This window comes from Nerophis lumbriciformis, linkage group LG23, assembly GCF_033978685.3.
Source record: "Nerophis lumbriciformis linkage group LG23, RoL_Nlum_v2.1, whole genome shotgun sequence".
In the NCBI taxonomy this organism is placed as follows: domain Eukaryota; kingdom Metazoa; phylum Chordata; class Actinopteri; order Syngnathiformes; family Syngnathidae; genus Nerophis; species Nerophis lumbriciformis.
This window is the reverse complement of record NC_084570.2, coordinates 35564408-35573078: the sequence shown is the minus strand read 5'-3', so window position 1 is coordinate 35573078 and position 8671 is coordinate 35564408.

Sequence of the window (8671 nt, the reverse complement as noted above, 5' to 3'; positions counted from 1 at the left end):
TCGGATAAAAAGGCTCTTGTGGGAAAGGAATAATCAGAACCGCACTCCAATATTTTGTCACTTTCTCTTCTTGTAAAATCAGTATTTTTATCATGTTTTTTTTAAATAGACATATGTGAGAGTACAGGTGTACCTTGTAAAGTGACCAGGGTGTATCACCTTCTGAAGCTGTCACAAATGTGTACTTTGATGCCACGCAAAAGCTCTGTCAATAGTTTAGTCATTTTCACCCACTCAGGGATCGGCAAACGTCATTTAAAGCATTTCAATAACTTTTCACGCAACTTGAACCAAATGTAAAGCTGCAGCTTGACAACATTGGAAGCATGTTAAGTTAAAGTTAAAGTGCCAATGATTGTCACACACACACACACACACAATAGGTGTGGCAAAATTATTCTCTGCATTTCACCCATCACCCTTGATCACCCCATGGGAGGTGAGGGGAGCAGTGAGCAGCAGCGGTGGCCGCGCCCGGGAATCATTTTTGGTGATTTAACCCCCAATTCCAAGAGTTACTATAAACCAGGGCTATTCAATGAAGAGGGCCGCGGTTTCAAGAGCCCAAGGTCTCAGGGGCCAGACATCAAAATGTTTATTTAGAAAGGTTCTATTCCTTTGAGACTGTGTTTACTTATTTACTCTGTAAACACATCAGCTTTCACACTGCTCCGTCAATAAATTCATTATTCTGCCCTCGCTACTCGTTTCCAGCGTGCGCAGCTGGACAGATAGTTAACAGCGTGAAGAAACACAAGCTAAGTTTTGCTGATGATTGGTGTTCTTTCTTTCAAATTATTTTTCTTAGTTTTATTTCTTTATATGTCTTCCTTTTATTGAGGTTTGTAAGACTGAACATGTAAACATTACAAAAGTATAACGTCCATCGTGTATTTTACGTAAATAATGTCCATTGGGTGTGTTAGATAAATCAAATAGAAGGTTTTAGTGTTGTAGCTTTATCGTACTCTGCTGGTCAAATTCAGCGCTACGTGTATTTAACCAGTTTTAACCGGCAGAGTTTAACTGCCAAAACAACACGACCACGAACACAAAATACATCAACAAGTCATCAGTTTAAATAAATGTGTACATTTTGTTCCAATCGCTGTTAAAAGTCCGATTTTCGCGATTTATTTTTATTTTTTTCAGGGTCAATAGTGCCATCTTCTTCTACTCACCCACTGCTACGTCATTGTGACACATGTTTTATTGTTGTCCCCTGCCGGGTGGCGGGAGTACTGCAGTCATGATTAACACTAGTTTGAATGGCTTCATCAAGACTATTTGGGTGATGTTCAGTGGGCCGAGTTAAGCCTGATGTCAACTTTTCAACTATTTAGGATTATCACCATCAAATGCGTCCAATTTTGTCCACACGATACGTAATAACTATATCTGCAGTAGAACACGGGCATTTAATTAGCATTAAAAGCATGAAATTAGATTACCTGCAGAAACCCTGATCCAGCAATGCATTGTGGGACAATTGAATGTGGACAAGGAACAGGATGCTTCTCTCTCTGTCTCTCTCTCTCTCTCCTCGGCATTTTCTTTTGTCCCACCACCTCAACTTATTCATGTTCCCTCCTCTTAATACATCCCTGGTGGCTTTGTTTGGTGTGACAAGATGATGCAACTTTGTTTGGTGTGACAAGATGATGCAACTTTGTTTGGTGTGACAAGATGATGCAACTTTTTTTGGTGTGACAAGATGATGCAACTTTTTTTGGTGTGACAGGATGATGCAACTTTGTTTGGTGTGGCAAGATGATGCAACTTTGTTTGCTGTGACAAGATGATGCAACTTTGTTTGGTGTGACAAAATGATGTAACTTTGTTTGGTGTGACAAGATGATGCAACTTTGTTTGGTGTGACAAGATGATGCAACTTTATTTGGTGTGACAAGATGATGCAACTTTGTTTGGTGTGACAAGACGATGCAACTTTGCAGCTGTAATGAGGTGTGTAATATTCCCCGCTGCAGGTGAAATCTCCGGTGTTGATGTATTTCGCAACTTTTCTCTCCTCGCATCTCCCCAGCCCGAAGAGCTGAGGAGGAGGAGCATCCAGTTCATTCGCCGCCAGGATCCTGAGGAACACTCTTAGCTCTTGTTGACAGTGTCAGATGGACATCATGACTGTGTGACTATTATCTGTGACTAGATATTTACTATTATTACCATCAACAAGCATCCCTTTTTAATGATTCCCCTATAACGCCACATTTTTACTTTTGTTCACACATTGTGAATTCCTCAAGAAGTGGTCTCAACACTAGATGAATGACTAACGATTGTAAGACCGTATTTTCCGGACTATAAAGCACACCAGTTCATAAGCCACACCCATTACAAACGTTTTGTAAACATTTATTTACATACCTTAATTGTTTTCAAACAGTGTATGTAACTCGGCAGTAAAACGGCTGATCAAACAAAACAGAAGTCATGGTCATGGACCCGCTAGCTGCGCAAGCTATCTCTCCAATTGGCTAAACAGACTCAATAACTCCACGGTGACATTTTGGTGAATTTTCAAAACTGAAACAATACAAAAAGAATATAAGTTAATAATATTAACACAGACACTCGTAAACATGTTAGCATATTTGCGATGCTAGCATGATTACATTACTATAGCACATACAAATATGCATAAAAACACTCCTACAGACATCACACATGGGACGCTTTAGAAAGTATAAATTGTTTTAGTTATATTGTAAAACTTACAAAGGTTGCTGGGAGTGATGAATGAAGAATCCATACAAGTAGAAACGCTATGGACGACTAAAAGGCAGAACAGCACTTGTACTTTTGGTTCAAAGCTTTAATTACAAAACTGAAACAAACAGAAAGCTATTGTAAGTTAATAATACTAACATAGACACTTGTAAATGTGATAGCATACTCGCTAATGCTAACGGCGCTAGCTTCATTACATTACAATAGCACGTACAAATATGCATATAAACACTCCTACAGACATCACACATGGGACGGTTTAGTAAGTAAGAATTGTTTTAGTTATATTGAAAAACTTATAAACGTTGCTTGGAGTGGTGAATGAAGAATCCATACGAGTAGAAACGCTATGGACGATTAGAAGACGGAAGGGCACCTTTAAACAGCAGGTAACACGGAGCCATTGACACAGCAGCACATGCAGTGAGCAAACTTGTCCAAAAGATGGCGCCATAGCACAACCAATAACACACCATTTCAATGTATTTGCATGTGTTTTATTACAATTATTTGCTTTATGGCCGTCAGCGGAAAAAAAAATCCATAAATTAGCCGCAGCGTTTTATAAGCCGCAGTGTTCAAAGGATAGGAAAAAAGTATTAACTATTAGTCCGGAATTCACAGTAAATTGCTTGTTTTATAAAACACAGATTGGTACCGAACCGCACAAGAAATAATTTTTTTTTTTTTTTTTTTTTAATTAATCAACATAAACAACACAAGATATCAATATAGATCAATACAGTCTGCAGGGATACAGTCCGTAAGCACACATGATTGTATTTTATTATCAAAAAAAATAATAAAATCAACCCCCCCCCCCCCGGTCCGTGGGACAAATTTTCAAGCGTTGACCGGCCCGCAGTTACAAAAAGGTTGGGGACCACTGCTCTAAGAGACTGGTGCATTGGATCTTTTATTATTTAATATAGGTCAACACAAGAGTAAATATGTGTTTCTGGTAAATGTCCACGTGCTCAATGTTTCATCACTTGGACCCTAAACAAAAGGTCATCCCATCACACACCTTGCACAGGTGTTTGTTGTCACCTGTGTCATTTCTCTGCTGCCCACATAGCAGTCAACATTGTTGACCCAGTTATTATCAAAGTGATACATTCTCAGGTTCAGCGTCATTTAAATGATAAGTTGCATTTTCAATGGCTCACACATTTGTGTTTATGTATATTTGTCTTTATATTGTGTTGAAATAAAGGTCATCAAATAAATATGTGCTGATATTTGTCACCTTCTGTAGAACTCCCATAATGCTGGATGATTTAACCCCAAAATACATACGGTAGATATTAGCAAACAGACAGGCCACATCCTGAATTGGGTATGATGATGTGGGTTTTGTCATTTACAACCAGGTGGGGACGCTGTTGTGCTTTAAAGGAGCTGTGATGTACATCTTTCCACAGTCCTGACTACAGGACTAATGGGATATCTTAAAACCACAGGTTTAATACTTAAAATATAGGTTTGTATTTTTTTATTTCATTATTATTGTTTTCTCTCTCCTCTTGTTATGTGTGGTTTTGTGTAGATACATATTTGATATGTATATAGTAACCAACATAGTCTGTAACCTAAGTACTCACCCTAAGGATATACACTCCATTGGTGGTATGCACCTATTACTCCAGTACATTTGGTGGCGGTATGCACCTATAACTCCAGTACAGTAGGTGGCGATATGCACCTATACTCAGTGGCCTAGTGGCTAGAGTGTCCGCCCTGAGATCGGTAGGTTGTGAGTTCAAGCCCCGGCCGAGTCATACCAAAGACTATAAAAATGGGACCCATTACCCCCGTGCTTGGCACTAAGCATTAAGGGTAGGAATTGGGGGTTAAATCACCAAAAAAAATTCCCGGGCGCGGCCATAGCTGCTGCCCACTGCTCCCCTCACCTCCCAGGGGGTGATCAAGGGTGAAGGGTCAAATGCAGAGAATAATTTCGCCACACCTTGTGTGTGTGTGACAATTATTGGTACTTAAAAACTTTTAAAAAAAACAAAAAAACTCCAGTACCTTAGGTGGTGGTATGCACCTATAACTCCAGTACAGTAGGTGGCGGTTTGCACCTATAAGTCCAGTACGTTAGGTGGTGGTATGCACCTATAACTCCAGTACAGTAAGTGGCGGTATGCACCTATAACTCCAGTACGTTAGGTGGCGGTATGCACCTATAACTCCAGTACGTTAGGTGGCGGAATGCACCTATAACTCCAGTACAGTAGGTGGCGGTATGCACCTATAACTCCAGTACGTTAGGTGGCAGTATGCACCTATAACTCCAGTACAGTAGGTGGCGGTATGCACCTATAACTCCAGTACGTTAGGTGGCAGTATGCACCTATAACTCCAGTACGTTAGGTGGCAGTATGCACCTATAACTCCAGTACAGTAGGTGGCGGTATGCACCTATAACTCCAGTACGTTAGGTGGCGTTATGCATAGACATGTTATAAGTAGACGCAGCATTGGCTGCTATGACGCAGCATTGGCTGCTGTGACGCGAGAAATTGGGCCGCCATCTTGAAGTGGTGATGAAGAGCCGGCGAGCAGCCTAAACTGACAGTTGACAGGTAGAAAACAAAGATGGTGTTCAGTGTTTTCCTGCTCAAATGAGCGGACTGTTGAAAATAGGAATCGGGGGATTACTTTTCACAAGTAAGATTTAACATAACATACTATTGGTTGTATTTTGTGAAAAGAATATTACCACAGAGTTGAGAAGGAGCAAAGATCTTCAATAGTACTGAAATCGTAGCCGCTAGCAAATAAGAATATGACCATAATAGAATTGCTTGTCAATTAAATTAATTAAAGGCAAAGTATAAGGCAATGCTTTCTTAACAGTATAATTGTAACCACCAGGAATAATATATATATATATATATATATATATATATATGAAATACTTGACTTGGTGAATTCTAGCTGTCAATATACTTCTCCCCTCTTAAACACGCCCCCAACCACGCCCCGTCCCACCCCCGACCACGCCCCCACCCCCCACCTCCCGAAATCGGAGGTCTCAAGGCTGGCAAGTATGGCTTTTATCCAAAGTGACATACATAAAAAATACATATAAAACAATCACTGTAAACACGATCATTTAAGGGAAGAATGTAATTCAAAATATCAATACAAAGTGTCAAGACAGAATAGACTCTCTGCTGCTGCAGCAACAGCGATACAGTCTATAAAATATATAGATATGTAATGTATTCATACATTGTTTATGTAGGATATACGCATGTATATATAACCTAATCATATTGTTTCTTCAATTTAAAAATAGCTGACCGTTTTTTTCCCCCTTCTCTGGGATTATATTCCCAGTTTTGATCTCGGACGTCTGGTCACTTATAGCATATAAGAATATTCTATTACTGTTAAGCAAACTATGAATAATAAAACATGTGTCCTTTATCATAGCTACACGTATGACACAAAAGCGAGTGAAAATCAGTGGTATTCATATTCAGTGAGGTAAGATGAATTAAATGCGCTGACAGTCAGAGGTGGGACCAAGTCATTGCTTTGCAAGTCACAAGTAAGTCTCAAGTCTTTGCCCTCAAGTCTCGAGTCAAGTCCCGAGTCAAGACAGGGCAAGTCCGAGTCAAGTCCAAAGTCAAGACTGGAAAGTCCCAAGTCAAGTCCCAAGTCCTGCATTTTGAGTTTCGAGTCCTTTCAAGTCATTTAACCACAGACTAATATATTTACACAGATTGTGTATGCTTTTAAAACGCTGTATTTATTTATTAAAACAAGTGCATTTGAAATTGCAGGGAAAAAGATAGTGCTGACATTGCACTTCAAAATAGCACTATTAACCAGTCATTTTAAACATGTAACTTATTCCTTTACAGAATAAACACATTTGAAAAAAACAAGTGCAACTGTACTTATTTGCACAAAAGTGTTAACATTGTATTTCCATGGCATATTGCATTGTAACTAGTTCCACAGCAGTTTATATCCTGTTCTTACCTTATCTCATTGATCTCATCTCATACTGTGTGTGTGTTGATGTGTGCGTACACATGAAAAACATAACAAATAAATGAACATAACAATGAACAGAGTTGTACTTTTTAGATGTCAGGGCCCTATGCAATATGTACACATATTCTTAATATAGTATACATTTTAACTGACCTTTATTTGACTATGTTTGTCTTTTTGTAGGTGGCTAAAATACGCGGTGCTGCTGACCACCGTCTAACGTTACGTTACTGTGTGTGATACATTGACTAACGTAATGTTACTGTGTGTGATACATTGACTAACGTAACGTTACTGTGTGTGATACATTGACTAACGTTACGTTACTGTGTGTGATACATTGACTAACGTAATGTTACTGTGTGTGATACATTGACTAACGTTACGTTACTGTGTGTGATACATTGACTAACGTAACGTTATGTATAGGTACCTCATGCAACCCTGCTTAAAAAAAAATCACTTGACAAAAAGTATGAATAAGGTAGCAAACTGCAGTGGACGCAACAGATTGCAGTGTTTGCAATGACGTTATAACCATAGATATCTTATAAGTAGACGCAGCATTGGTTGCTGTGACGTGAGCAATTTGGCCGCCATCTTGAAGTGCTGATAAGGAGCCGGTGAGCAGCCTGAACTGACAGTTGACAGGTAGAAAACAAAGATGCCGGGCTGGTGTTCAGCGTTTTCCTGCTCAAATGAGCGGACTGTTAAAAATAGGAATCGGGGGATTACTTTTCACAAGTAAGATTTAACATTAACGTACTATTGGTTGTATTTTATGAAAATAATATTACCACAGAGTTGAGAAGGATCAAAGATCTTCAATATTTGTATGTGAAAATCACAAAGAAATCTTCTGGGGGAGGATGACGCCCCTACAGGGGTTTGGTTTACAAACTTTCAGCCCCACTTAAACAAAATTCACCAGCCGCCACTGATTATGATGCATTCTCATTTTAGGCAAAGTATAAGACAATACTTTCTTAACAGTATAATTGTAACCAGGAATAAGTCTTCAAGTAACAATATTCAAATACTAACATTGTTGGGTAAAACAGAATTTGGTTTCATTCTGAATCCAGTGAAACAGATTGGTGGTTTTAGCTGATATGAAGACTTTCAGGTGTTTATATATGTTTAAGTATTTGGCAGATGCTTTTATCCAAAGCGACTTACATAAAATAATACATATAAAACAATCACTGCAAACATTATCATTTAAGGGAAGAATGTAATAGAAAAAATCAATACAAAGTGTCAAGACAGAATAAACTCTCTGCTGCTGCAGCAACAGAGATACAGTCTATAGGTCCCTGATATATAGATATCTAATGTATTCATACATTGTTTATGTAGGATACACGCATATGTATATATAACCTAATCATATTGTTTCTTCAATTTAAAAATAGTTTACCGTTTTTTTCCCCTTCTCTGGGATTATATTCCCAGTTTTGATCTCGGACGTCTGGTCACTTATAGCGTATAAGAATATTATATTACTGTTAAGCAAACTATGAATAATAAAACACGCCAAAACATGTGTCTGTTATAATCGCTACACGTATGACAAAAAAGCGCGTGAAAATCAGTGGTATTCAGTGAGGTAAGATGAATTAAATGCGCTGACAGTTCATTGCTCCTGCCAAATGAATTGCACTGAGTGGAGCGGATCACCACTCCAAGATGGCGGCCACGCGTCTCGTCTGCGCCAGTAGGCAGTAGCGGTCGATGCTGCGTCTACTTATAAGATGTCTATGGTTATAAGTTACGTTAGCAGTGAGTTTGCAGCCTCACTGATTTAACTACACAGCAAATAAAAGTCACGTTACTTAGCCAATAAACGTTATCTTACATTCAAAACTTACCCTTCTTTGTGCAACTTCAAATGTCGAACGAAGTT